The sequence below is a fragment of the Rattus norvegicus genome, chromosome 18, assembly GCF_036323735.1.
Source record: "Rattus norvegicus strain BN/NHsdMcwi chromosome 18, GRCr8, whole genome shotgun sequence".
NCBI classification, from domain to species: domain Eukaryota; kingdom Metazoa; phylum Chordata; class Mammalia; order Rodentia; family Muridae; genus Rattus; species Rattus norvegicus.
Window position 1 is genome coordinate 51407567 of NC_086036.1, and position 14494 is coordinate 51422060.

A 14494-nucleotide genomic window follows, 5' to 3' on the forward strand; every position below is an offset into this window, starting at 1 on the left:
TATACCCAAAAGATACTCCAACATTTAACAAGGACACATGCACAACTATAGCAGCCTTATTTATAATAAGCAGAAGCTGAAAAGAACCCAGATGTCCTTCAACAGAGGAATGGATACAGAAAATGTGGTACATCTACACAGTGGATTATTACTCAGCTATCAAAAACAATGACTTTATGAAATTCTTAGGCAAATGGATGGAACGAGAAAATATCATACTGAGTGAGGTAACCCAGTCACAAAAAAACATACATGGTATGCACTCACTGATAAGTGGATATTAGTTCAAAAGCTCGAATTACCCAAGTAACAAACCACAGACCACATGAAGTTCAAGAAGAAGGACAACCAAAGTGCAGATGCTTCAGTCCTTCTTAAAAGGGGGAACAAAAATATTCATAGAGGTAGATAAGGAGACAAAGTTTGGAGCAGAGACTGAAAAACTGGCCATTCAGAACCTGCCCCATCTGGGGATCTAGCATATATATATATATATATATATATATATATATATATATATATATATATATATATATATATATATATATGTGTGTGTGTGTGTGTGTGTGTGTGTGTGTGTGTGTGTGTGTGTGTATGTATGTATGTATATATTTATATTTATATTTACATTTATATTTATATACACACACATAAGGCCACCAAATCTAGACAATATTTGTCCCCGCCAGCGGGGACCCAGTTATTCAGGGTCCCGAAGAGGCTTTCTACCTGTGGGCCAAAATGGGGGTGAAGAGAAGAAGGAGACCAAGCAAAAGTTCTGTTGTCAAGGTCTCGTTTATCGAGAGACATGTACAGCATTTAAAGCTCTGAGGCAGGAATAGAAGCGGGAACTGAAGCTTAGGGTGGGGGAGTTTGGGAAGTGCCCAAGGATGTAAGGTGAATCACTACACTGCAAGATATCCTCCTATAACAAAGAGGCAACAGTCTTCCGGGGCCATGTTCTTTGAAAAGGTGGAACCCTTCTCAGGAATCTGCTCAGGGACATCCGGTGTTTTGCTCAGGCTGAAACATCCTGTCATTGCTCCCAGGGTCTTCCTGGGAGAGGCTTCAGTTCAACAATCTCATGTCCGTATGGCAGTCATTTCAAGGTTAAACCTCTGTGGCCATGCAGCCCAGAGTCAAGTAGCCAACTTGAGCTATGCAGTCACAAAGCGGCTAGGCCCAAATCCAATACGGCTCACTACAAATATGAAGCCAAGAAGTGTATGCTGATAGGAGCCTGATATAACTGTCTCCTGAGAGGCTCAGCCAGAGCATGACAAATACAGAGGCTAATGATAGCCTCAACCATTGAACTGAGAATGGGGTCCCCATTGGAAGAGTTAGAAAAAGGATTGAGGGGGCTGGAGAGATAGCTCACTGGTTAAGAGCACCGACTGCTCTTCCAGAGGTCCTGAGTTCAATTCCCAGCAACCACATGGTTGCTCACAACCATCTGTAAAGAGATCCAATGCCCTCTTCTGGTATATCTGAAGACAGCTACAGTGTACTTATATCTAATAAATGAATAAATCTTTAAAAAAAAAAAAAAAGGATTGAGGGAGCTGAAGAGACTTGCAACCCCATAAGAGCAATCCCAGCCAACCAGAGCTCCCAGGGACCATTATCCAAACACTACACATGAACAGACCCATGGCTCCAGCTGCACATGTAGCAGAGGATGGCCGTATTATGTCGCGCGCCCAATGTCCCGCCAGCAAGAACGACACGCGGCAACAGGATTCTTCTGCGAGCAAGCCTTTACTGTGTTACAGCTCTTCTCAGTGTTACAGCTCTCTTGAACAGGGACCCCGAGCAGCAAAATCGCTCGGCTTATATAGACAACAGTATGCTAATTATCTCTCAGGGATTGGTGGGGCTTGGATCACCCCACTACTTGTCCTCCAGGGATTGGCGGAGAATGAATCACCTCATTAGCATATTAACGGTCAACTAACACCTGGTGCATAAACCGCACATGTGCAGTACCGCTGTTCACCACTAGAGGGAGCCCTAGCAAGGGGACAAGCCTGCACATGCGCAGTAAGTCGTTTATATCCAGACAAGGCTGGATGTCGGCGCCATCTTTGTTTCGCCGCACCGCTCTCTACATCTCCCCCTTTTTTGTTTAATAAAATGACTGGTCTAGATCTGGGTGTCACGTCAATCTTGTCATTGCTCCTGTCTTGATCTTTCAAAGAGGCCAGCCATATGTTGGGAGAAGCACCCTTTTTAATGGTGGTCATAGCCTGGTAAACAACCACTTTGTGTCTGGCATGTTCTCTTTTTAAACAGCCAATAAGCCAGAGACCTACTCCGCATCCCAGGAGGACAATAGCTCCCCGGGACAAACATGCCCGCCCACTCCTTAAAAAGGGAGAAAGCATCGGTAACCCATGAGGTAAAGTCTTCAACTGTGATGGGGTCCAGCCTAGTGCTGTTGAGGACAGCAATCTGCATCAGCAATTGTCTTGATAGTTGCTCTGCTTTCATGGACCAGTTTCCTTTCAGATAATTTGAGATTTCTTTGCTCTGTTGAGAATGCTGAGAAAAGTTATTTCGCAAAGGAGTAATGCATAAACCTCTAAGGGAGGAAACGCAAGACAGCTGTGTCATATGATACAGTGCTTCAATTTGTTCTTGAACTAAATCTATCCTTTGATTGGCTAATAGAAGGCCAGATGCCAAATGGGTATTAAATTCTTTTTGTATCTCTAGCGCCACTGCAGTTCTGATTGACAGTCTCAGCTGTCTGTATTTGATTGGTCATAGCGATTGCAGCTGTGGTAGCTGCGGCAGCAGACAGCACAATGGCTGAAATTATGGCTGCCATAATTCCAAAATCTCTTTTGGCTTTCAGCAAATTAAGAATAGGAAAGCTATCTGGGTTTGCCTCCACTGGGATTGGCACAAAGGAGGGAATCTTAACCATCACTGCGGTGTCATTGGTGCCATCCCAGCATTCAGCTAAATAGCAGACTACATCAGAGCTATTACAATTTAAAACACCATTGCTGACATTAGTGCTTATCAGAAAGAAAAAAGGTGATCTAACACATTACTGAAGTACTAGTGGCAATATTATTTGCCAAGAGGTTATTATATTGAATATTGGTCAACCTGGTATCATTTTTTTCTGGTAGCTGAAACATTATACAGCACGAAATTCTCACCCATCAACCTAGCAAAGGGGGTCAGGGATGTATATGCCCCTTGCTCATTGGACAGCACCCATTGAAACCAAGACCAGAGATTATGCTTGTCAGTCTTATTCTCAAAACAGTAGAATTGCTATGAACTGGCATGGGTACTGGCCAGGATCTGGCAATAGCCCACAGGGTGAGAGAATTAACCTGTATTACCATTCCCAGTAGTAATAGTAGGGTTCGTAGTCTCATCTTCAGGAAGAGCAGAAGGCAATCTTCGAGTCAAACACTCAGGTACCCAAATTGGATTTTCTTGATTCTGCGGAAAAACACAAATCGCTCCCCTAGATCTCGAAATCACGGGATCTGGGCCACGCCATTCATCAGTTAAGACATCCTTCCACTTTACTTCTACATTAGTTATAGGTGTAGTAGCAGCATGGCGATCCGTGGCAGAACGGCCATGCGCATCCAGAATTAAGAAATTTAGAGTAAAAAGAGCTAATGAAAGTTGTTCTTTTGGTGTTCAGCTGCTGGCAATTCCCCCTTTTTGTTTTTGTATAAGCTCTTTTAAGGTACGATGTACTCTTTCCACAATTCCTTGACCTTGGGGATTGTATGGTAATCTTGTAGTATGTTTGACCTGCATTGTCTGGCAAAATGCCTGGAAAGACTTTGCAGTGTAGACAGGCCTGTTGTCTGTCTTGAGACTATCAGGCTTTCCCCAGGCTGCCCATGCCTCTAAGCAATGACTAATGGCATTATGAGCTTTTTTACCAGTCATCAGAGTAGCGTGTATAATACCAGAACAGGTATCAACAGAAACATGAGCATATTTTAAATTTCCAAATTGAGATATGTGTGTGACATCCATCTGCCAAAGTTTTAGCTGGATCAGACCACGAGGGTTAATACCCACATGAGGAGGGTGGTGAAATTGAACACAATTTTGGCAACTTAACACCACATCACGAGCTGCAGCTCTAGAGATTTTAAATTTTTGTTGAAGAGTAAAAGCAGGTACATGAAACTTTTGATGAAATCCTCTAGCGAGATCAACCGGAGCAGCACGAAAAATAAACTCTCTACGAGTACTAGCATCCACCAGGGCGTTATTACTGGCCATGGGACCAGGCAAATTAGTATGGGCTCGAATATGTTGTATAAAAATTTTATTTTTTCTGGCCCAAATCAAATTTTGTAATTCTAAAAGAATTTGACATACAGTACTAGTCGACCGAATTGGCCCTGCAATTTCAAGTGAGCGCACAGCATTAACTACATAAGCAGAATCAGAAATTAAATTAAAATAATCATGAAATCTTTTGAAAACTTTCAATACAATTTTATATTCTGTAATTTAGGGGGTACCTGGACTGTATTGAATTAATACTGGTTCTTGAGAATCAACCATATAGGCACCTACACCTGTTTTGGAGCCATCTGTATAAATATCTAACAAAGGCTCTGGCAAAGGCTCTGAGGCAGTGATCTTAGGAAAGATCACTGGATGTTCAGTAAAAAAAAACAATTGTAGCAAAGGATCCTTAGGATAATGATTGTCAAACTCTCCATCAAAACTACAGCGTAATATGGCCCAATCATCTATCAAGGCACACAATGTTTCTATTTGAGCTGTTGTATATGGTATAATAATTTTCTTGGGTAAAATACCAAAATGCTGAATACAAGATTTAACGCCTAACACAGCAAGCTGTGCAACAGCAGAAGTGTAATATTCAAGGGTCTTATTTGGAGAAGTATGGGGATAAATCCAAAGAAGTGGACCTTGTTGCCATAGCACTCCTGTAGGCTGACAAAAGGTTCTTAGTATACACAAAAGCAGATCTTCCTTTTCCTTGTACCTTCTTAGCATTGCCTTTTCTAATCTTCTACTTTCCTCCAATGTTACATTTTTTAAATCATATCCAATAACTTAAAAGCCAATAGTCCATAACCAAGGCATGTAGAGAATATTCATTCATTTAAAACCAATCAGAAAACAAAAATGAAGTGGCTACACATACCTTTAATATTTAAATCAATCACCATTTTTACTTTTTCTAGCTGTAGTTTTAAGAGAAACACCTTGTCACCTGTTGAGTCCAATAATCACAGTCAAAGACTTTTCTATCAGTTCCATTTCCTTAGAAGCTGTGAAGCTCCTTGTGTCTTTAGGATCGGCTAGTGTAAACATTTAGCCAGCCCCCTGGGGAGCTTGCCCAGCCGACTTAGGCTTCTAGCTACAGATGCAGGCTCCAAAAGCCAATTGAAACTTTTTATTTATTTGTTCCTTTCTTGAAAGGAGTTAAAGCTACATCAATGGGTGAATCAACCAGCATTTAAAATTTTAACCTTTTCTTTTAAACATGAAACACAAAACATTCAAGCAAGGAGAAGCAAAACCCAGACATAAATTGACATACATGGACAGCTTGGTGCACCAAGGACAGACAATAGACACAGAGGAAAAGAACTAGATGGTGTTCCACCAAAAGGACCCAAATATCCTACCTAAAGAACCCAGAACCAGAAATAAGCACTTCTCCAATAGGAGCCAGCAAGGAGGCAAGACGTCTCCCACCTCCTTCTGTTCCCAGGAGAGCTCCAAAAAGTTTAAGCTCATTTCCTTCTTTTGCCAAAGCATCTGTGGAGAGTTCGGGAGGAATGTTTTTCTCAACCCCATTCTCTCTCTTGTCCAGGGTGTAAACTGTCTCTAGTCAGGGTCCAAAGACTAGAAGCATCTATGAGAATCGACTTTGCTTCTCTAGATTTTAACATAACTCTAAAAGAACACATACACAAAAACATTTTACCATTATTACCTTGTCCACTACCACTACCCCAAATCTTTATCTTTGCACATGCTTTCAGTTTCTGTGATCCTTCTGAATTCTGCTTACTGGGGCCTTTAAAATCTGTATCCACCACCTGAGTTCCCATTCGAGGGGTCAATACGAGTCTGGTGGTCGAACTGAGGTCGAGTCCTGCGCTTCCTTTTGTTGCTCTGCGGGAGGCCCGGGACCCGATGGTTCTACCTTTAGTTTCACTTTCTCTAAGCTGTCGGTACTGCTTTCTAGATTGTCTGACATTTCTAAGGTCAAGGCTTTTAAAGAATATATCTTATTTGTTTCCTGGTCCTGATTATCCTCTTTTTTTATCTCTGCCTTCTCTCTGTTCCTTTTATCTCCTTTTCTTTTCTTTTTTTTCTTTGGAGACCTTTTCTCCCTCTGACATACTTTGTTGCTCTGCAAGGACCCTCTGACCTGTCCTAACGGCTCTAACGGCTTCCTCACATTGTTTATCCTCTAAGCAGGCAGGGACCATTTGCCAAAGAGGTTTTGGTCCGGGCTTAAGCTTGCCGTCTGTGGCTTCTCTATCCCACACAAAGAAAAAAAGAAACAAAATTACCAGCCTTGCCCACAAAGGATCCATAACTTTAGGTTTCTTCACAGTGGCTCTCCACCTAGGCCCATATCTTTCTTCCTCATATATGGCTGCGTCTTCCTCTAATTCCTCCTCCTCGGACTCTGACAACTCTTGCTCAGAGTCACTGCCAGCCAGTTCTAAGGCTTCTAATTCTTTTAATGGATACAAAGTATCCTCTCCGGATGACTTGTACTTCGTCCTCCCGGGCACTCTTATTTTTTCCTCCAGCAGCGTTTCTTCCGCCTTTTGTATCTCTTTCACTTTTGTTTTAGTAACCTTTTTCTTTTTGCGCGCTCCTAATTTCTCACTCTGCTCCGTTTCTGACATGCTCTCTTAAATCCAAAAAGGGGCATGCCTCTCGGAAGCCTAATTTCTCACTCCGCTCCGTTTCTGACATGCTCTCTTCCAAAAAGGGGCATGCCTCTCGAAGCTTACCTTTTAATTTACCTTCTCGCAGTTCTGAATCCTCTTCAGCACATTGAAGGGTCCCCTCGGCACCGGCGATGTTGGTTCCCAGGTCTCGGCACCACTTGTCGCGCGCCCAATGTCCCGCCAGCAAGAACGACACGCGGCAACAGGATTCTTCTGCGAGCAAGCCTTTACTGTGTTACAGCTCTTCTTAGTGTTACAGCTCTTCTCAGTGTTACAGCTCTCTTGAACAGGGACCCCGAGCAGCAAAATCGCTCGGCTTATATAGACAACAGTATGCTAATTATCTCTCAGGGATTGGTGGGGCTTGGATCACCCCACTACTTGTCCTCCAGGGATTGGCGGAGAATGAATCACCTCATTAGCATATTAACGGTCAACTAACACCTGGTGCATAAACCGCACATGTGCAGTACCGCTGTTCACCACTAGAGGGAGCCCTAGCAAGGGGACAAGCCTGCACATGCGCAGTAAGTCGTTTATATCCAGACAAGGCTGGATGTCGGCGCCATCTTTGTTTCGCCGCACCGCTCTCTACAGTATTAGGCACCTATGGGAGGAGAAGCCCTTGGTCCTGCCAAGGCTGGATCCCCCCAGTGTAGGGGAATGTCAGTGTGGAGAAGTGGTAAGGTGGATGGTGGTTGGAGAGGGGAAACACCCTTATAGAAGAAGGGGGAGAAGGGATGGGATAGGGAGCATATGGATGGGAAACTGGGAAAAGAATAACATTTGAAATGTAAATAAAAAATCCAATAAAAAAAAGAGTTAAAAGAAATTTCTGAATCCGTTTACAGAGCAATTGGTATCTCCTTCCAATCATGCTATTAGAATAAAAAAACTGACTTTTTCTTTATGACCCTGGAGTTTCCACATTAAATAAACTTGTTACTTGATAATATAAAAATGCAACCAGCAAATAAGCTCATAAACATATACTTCTTTGCTTTCTTTTTAAAAATTAATTAACTTATTTAGTTCATTTTACCCCTGACCTCAGTTTCCCTCCCTCCTCTGCCCCCCACTCCTCCCCAAAACCTCCCCTTTCTGCATCACCATCCGATACTTCTCTGTCTCTCTTTTTCAAAGGACAAGTCTCCCATCGATATCTACCAGCCCTGGCATAGCAGTTGCCCTAAGACTAGGTGCATCCTTTCCGATTAAGACTAGATTAGGCAACTCAGTAGGAGGAAAGGGTCCTAAAGGCAGGCAACAGAGTTAGAGACAGCCCTTGCTCCCACTATTAGGAGGCGTATATGGAGATCAAAGGACACAACTGTAACAGATGTACAAAAGATTTAGGTCAGTCCCAAGCAGTTTCCCTGATTGATAGTTCAGTCTCTGTGAGCCCCAATGGACCCACATTAGTTGATTTTGTGGGTCTCCTTGACCCATTTGACTCCTACAATTCTTCTTCCCTCTCTTCTGCAGGATTCCCTAAGTTTCACCTAATATTTGTCTGTGGGGTTCTACATCTGTTTCCATCAGTTGCTGGGTGAAGCCTCTTTGATGATGACAACTATATCAGGCTCCGGGCTGCAAGGACAGCAGAATATCATCACCAGAGTCAGAGGTGGACTCCTTCTCATGGCATGGGTCTCAAGCTGGACCAGTCATTGGTTAGTAACTCCCTCAATTTCTGTGCCTTCTTTACCTCAACCTCCCACCCCCACCCTGCATATCTTGTAAGCAGAAAAAAATGTAGGTCAAAAGTTTTGTGCCTGGGTTGGTATCTGGGCCCCTCCATTAGAAGTCTTGCCTGGTTAAAGGAGACAGCTGGTTCAGGCTCCATAACCCCATTGTTTGGAGTCTTAGGAGTCACCCTCATAGGTTCCTGGGAGCTTCCATTGCCCTAGGTTTCTCCCTCATCCCAGAGGTGGCTCCTCCCCATTCCAGTTGTCTCCCAGTACTCTTTCCCTCTGTCATCCTCATACCTGTCCCTCCTATTCCCATTCCCATCTCTCACCCATTTTCAGTCCTCTCTCCCCATCTACTCATGATGTCTATTCTATTTCTCCTTCTCAGTGAGATTCCCGTGAACCCACTTTAGCCCTTCTTGTTACTTAGATTCTTTGGGTCCGTGGTTTATAGCATGGTTATCCGTTACTTTACAACTAATATCCACATATAAGTGAGTAAACACCGTGTTTGTCTTTCTGTGTCTGGGTTACCTCACTGAGGTTGATCTTTTCTAGTTCTACCCATTTGCCAGCAAATTTGATGACATTCTTATTTTTAATAGCTGAGTAATATTCCATTGTATAAATGTACCACATTTTCATTATCTGTTCTTCGGTTTAGGAACATCAAGTTTGTTTCCAGTTTCTGGCTGTTGTGAATAAAGACTCTATGAACATAGTTGAGGAAGTATCTTTGTGTTATGGTGGAGCATCATTTTGGCATTGGAGCATCATTTTGGCATATATTCAGGAGTGGTATAGCAGCTGGGTCTTGAGGTAAATCAATTCCCAATTTTCTGTTTTCTCGTTTATAAATATACTACCAAGAATATATTCATTCCAGGTAAATATATTCATGCCATAGAGAAACTAGAGATTACAGGGGACAAAAGAAAACCAAATGGACTAAAATTAATATCCTTAGAGAACAAAATTATATCCACAAAATCATGATCGTCAAAAATATAGTAGAGAACTGTAAGTTCAATGACTGTTAGAAGAGAGCAGAGCTAAACTTCCCATATGATGACAAAATTTTGCTTCCATCCTTGAATTCAGTCGCTAATTACACTCTCAATAAGACACAACGACAGAGTAAAGAGAATTCAGCACAAGGGGATTCTTTCCGGGGGTAACCTGAAAGATATATAATGAATTAAGACTACAAATCAAAACAGAGAAAACTCAACTATCCAAGTCTCAGAGTGGGCAACACAGCAACACATAATGTAAGGATATCTTAGATTCCTATCACTCTAACCATGCCCAGATTTTTGCTTCGGTTTAGAGAAGGAAGAAAGGATCCTATAGGTGGTAGGTCCTTAGTGATTAAAAAATACTTCTTCAATATTTAGTAAGTTATTTCTAGTATTTAGTAGGTTTGACAAAACAATTCTAAATTTTTCAAGGTATATGAATCACAGTCAAGTAGAATTATATGCATATTATACTTCTGGACCCTGTACTTATTTAGTTGAAATCCTTTACACATTAAGAGTAGAAGACAATGAAGTTGTCTGATGTGAAACAGAATTTCAGCTACCTTAGAGGGAAATCAATGGATATTGCCTAATCCCAATAGGTGAATAAATAGTAATATAAACTTATTGTTAAATACAAAGAGAAAACCAAGAAGAACCCAACAGAGAAATGAAAGCAGTTACCTCTGAGCGCTAGGGGGAGGAGGCTAGGGAGGCAGCGAGCAGAGTATTACTATTATCTAAAAGAATGATATAAAAATTGCTATTTAAGCTGTGTACCCTACTAAATACATTCAAAGATTAACTCATTATAAGTGTAGACAGGAGAAATTGTATATTTTAAGATCCAATGTGAGAGTTGGAGCTATGCTTTCTTTGTACCCGTGTTCTTCAGATGTTGTATAAAGTATTTTATGTTTGGAATAGGTAACCATTGCACAATATTAGATCCTAGATATAGGGCAGCTTAAAAATGAAACAAACCAACAAAAAATTGGCAGTTCTTGAAGCTGCCATAAAAAGGCAGCAGTGGTGGGTTCTAGTAAGTGTTCTCTTGTCAGTTCACATACCGTGCTCTTGTCACAGTGTCCTCACTTGGCAGAAGAGATAGACACAGAAAGAGCACATTTAGTAGAAGGCCACCATGAAGCCCTTTTCTTACAGTCTCATCTTACTGATTTCTTCTCAAGGTCTCATTTCGTAACATCACACATGAGGTTAAGGCCTCAGCATGAATGGACGAGGGACATTCAGTGTCTACCAGTTACTCTATAGTTACTAGCAGAAGTTCAATAAATGGATAGTCATGAGTGCAGGAGTTTCTTTGGACAAGAATGATCTATCCAACTGGATGGGGACTAATTCTTATCACCCACCTCCCCTCTGGAAAGTGTGTCACATCTCCAGGCTTTCTAACAGTTCTTTGAGGTCATATATAACTAGTTCAAAATGCTGCTTTTATTTTCATCCAATAGTCAGTTTCTGTGACGCACACTCTGACAATATTCTGTACAAGCACAGAGTTCATATGGTAGTAGCCAGAAACCACTAATAGAAATGGTTACTCAGTGGTTGGTATTTCTCACAATGCCTGACAATAACCAAATGGAAGTCACCCCCGTCTCTTCACAGCTCCACATTGTCTCAGTCTGTCCTCTTGCAAGAATGAATTAGAATTACTCCTTATAAGAATTTTTCTGAATCTTTCTCTTCTTCACATGTCTATAATGACTTTAAATAGAACTAACAAGCAACCTTGTGGGACAATTATTTGTGCTGTGTCTCTTAGCATTATCAAGTACATGCAAGAATGCTTTAAAATACACCTATGGGACAGCATGCAGAGACATGAAGACGAGGGGTTGCTTTTCATTACTTTTCACTTTGCACCTCATCATCCTTAGATGTACTGTGGACCACAATAGGCATCCTTGAAACAACACTGTAGAACACAAATGCACAGACTGCTTCCTCAGCTCGTTCCATTCACCCAAAGACATAGAAGGAGGCAAAAATGCTCAGGAAAACCAGTGACTTCCAGCAGCACTTACTTCTAACAACCTTACTGCTTTTCGAAAAGCAAAATTAGTTTAATGTGCCTAGATTGTACAGTACATTTTTGAATGAAAGATAAAAACATGAAAGAGGCAGTCATGTAGATCAAGTTAAAGTATGGAATTAGAGAACTCTCCTGGGAATGGAGTACTGTCAGGCCCTCATAGAATTAGTCATATATCCGTGGGTTGTTTAAATAGAACTAGTTTGAACAAGCTATACAACAAAGCATGTGAAGGGGTAATGCATCCAACCATTCAATACATATTCACTGAGCTCCTCTACAGACCAGGCTCTGTGCAAGACTTGGTCAACCAAGTCTCTCCCACCCTCTACCTCTCATGAGTATTTTGTTCCCCCTTCTAGGAAGGACTGGAGCATCCACTCTTTGGTCTTCCTTCTTCTTGAGTTTTAGATGGTCTGTGAATTGTTTCTTGGGTATTCTGAGCATTTGGACTAATACCTACTTATCAGTGAGTACATACCATGGATGTTTTTTGTGACTGGGTTACCTCACTCAGGATGATATTCTCTAGTTCCATCCATTTGCCTAAGAATTTCATGAAGTCATTCATTTTAATGAGTAGTATTGTGTACTACCATTGTGTAAATGTATCCATTCCTCTGTTGAAGGAATACCAGCTTCTGGCTATTATAAATAAAGCTGCTATGAACATAGTAGAGCATGTGTCCTTGTTACATGTTGGAGCATCTTTTGGGTATATGCCCAGGAGTGGTATAGCAGGTTCCTAAGGTAGTACTATATCGAATTTTCTGAGGAACCTCCAGACTGATTTCCAGACTGGTACTACCAGCTTGCAATCCCACCAACAATGGAGTAGTGTTGCTCTTTTCCACATCCTTGTCAGCATCAGTTGTCACCTGAGTTTTTGATCTAAGCCATCTTGACTGGTGTGTGGTGGAATCTCAGGGTTGTTTTGATTTGCATTTCCTTGATGACTAAGGATGCTGAACATTCCTTTAGGTGCTTCTCAGCCATTCCATATTCCTCAGCTGAGAATTCTTTGTTTAGTTTTGTATCCCATTTTTAATAGGGTTATTTGACTCTCTGGACTCTAACTTCTTGAGTTCTTTGTATATATTGGATATTAGCCCTCTATCAGATGTGGGATTGGAAACATCTTTTCCCAGTCTGTTGGTTGCCATTTTGTCCTATTGACCGTGTCCTTTGCTTTAAAGAAGCTTCTTCAATTTTATGAGGTCCCATTTTTCAACTCTTGATCTTATAGCATAAGTCATCGGTGCTCTGTTCAGGAAAATGTCACCTGGGTTCATGTTTTCAAGGCTCTTCCCAGCTTTCTTGTCTATTAGTTTCAATGTGACTTGTTTTAAGTTAAAGTCCTTGATCCACTTGAACTTGAGCTTTGTACAAGCAGATAAGAATTGGTCCATGTAAATTCTTCCACAGAGGGTCAGGAATTTGAACAGGTATGTGTAGCAATGGGCATGGGGAACTGAGGGTAGCCACCAGCAAGTCACAGATGCCAGGAAAGCAAGAGGCTCCCAGGAACCAACAGGGATGAGATTAGCTGAAATCCCCAACAAAGGGGAGGGAGAACCTGTAGAGACCATATCCAAAGGTTAAGCAAGGTCCCTGGTTGGAGGATGGGGCCACCCACCCTTCTAAAAATTTTACCTCAGAATTGTTCCTGTCTAAAGGAAATACAAGGACAAAGAGTGGAGCAGAGACTAAACAAAAGGTCATTCAGAGACTGTCTCACCTGGGGATCCATGTAGATGCAACCCCAAACCCAGTCATTATTGCTGATGCCAAGAAGTGCTTTCTGACAGGAGCCTGGTATTAAATGTCTCCTGAGAGACCCTGCCAGAACCTCACAGATATAGATGCAGACCGAGCACTGGGGACTCCAGGGGTTTGCAACCCCATAGGAAGAACAACAAAATCAACCAACCAGACCCCACAAAGCTCCCAGGGACTAAATCACCAACCAAAGAGTACACATGGAAGGACCCATGGCTCTAGCTACATATGTAGCATAGAATGGCCTTATGTGGCATCAATGGGAGGGGAGCCCTTTGATCTGTGAAGGCTTGATGCTCCAGCATAGGGGAATGCTAGGGCAGTGAGTCAGGAGTTCAGGGGAGCATTCTCACAGAAGCAGAGGGGGAGTAGAATGGGAAAAGGAGGAACCAAGAAAGGGGATAACATTTGAAATGTAACTACATAAAATATCCAATAAAAAAAGAAAAAAAACCAAAGACTTGAACAACCACAATAACAAGGTCTGTGATTTATGTAAAGTTACTCCATAGTCAAAATTTCTAGAAAAACCAATGTCAGTTACATTCAAGAGCTCAGTATGGTCTTATAGCCAATCAGAAGCAGGGAGGGGCTGGGGCTGGGGCTGGGGCTGGGGCTGGGGCTGGGGCTGGGACTAGGGCTGGGGATGGGGCTCAGTGCGGTGTGTAACGTTAGCATGAATTCATCCTGCTTCCAACACTTAACACCATAAAAGAACAGAAAAAGACATTCTGGGTCATTGGTAGTGTGTTTTCCTTCTTGGGTGACTTTTATAAATCTACAAAACATTTCTTCATTTTCACAACCCATGTTGCAGTTTAACTATTTGATAGTTTATATATTGTTTGCTTTGGATTCCCTCTCTCAGTCTCCTCTAGCAGGAATTTAGAAAATGAGTTTTGGTACTCAATCTTGACACCTCCTGTGGATTTTAAATTGAAAATGTGAAAGAGATAGGAGTTCTTTGAGTTTCAATGGACAGCATAACTTTCAGAG

At 41.9% G+C, this 14494-nt stretch overlaps 1 long non-coding RNA gene across 1 annotated transcript; it reads right to left on the bottom strand.

The window, feature by feature from the left end:
* Nucleotides 1-1742: 1742 nt before the first annotated feature.
* Nucleotides 1743-7537, bottom strand: LOC134483026 (uncharacterized). The gene is made up of 2 exons (XR_010059830.1): nt 3363-7537; nt 1743-2544 (listed from the first exon to the last, which is right to left on the bottom strand). It is a non-coding gene; the product is annotated as an uncharacterized LOC134483026 (long non-coding RNA).
* Between the last annotated feature and the right edge of the window lie 6957 nt (nt 7538-14494).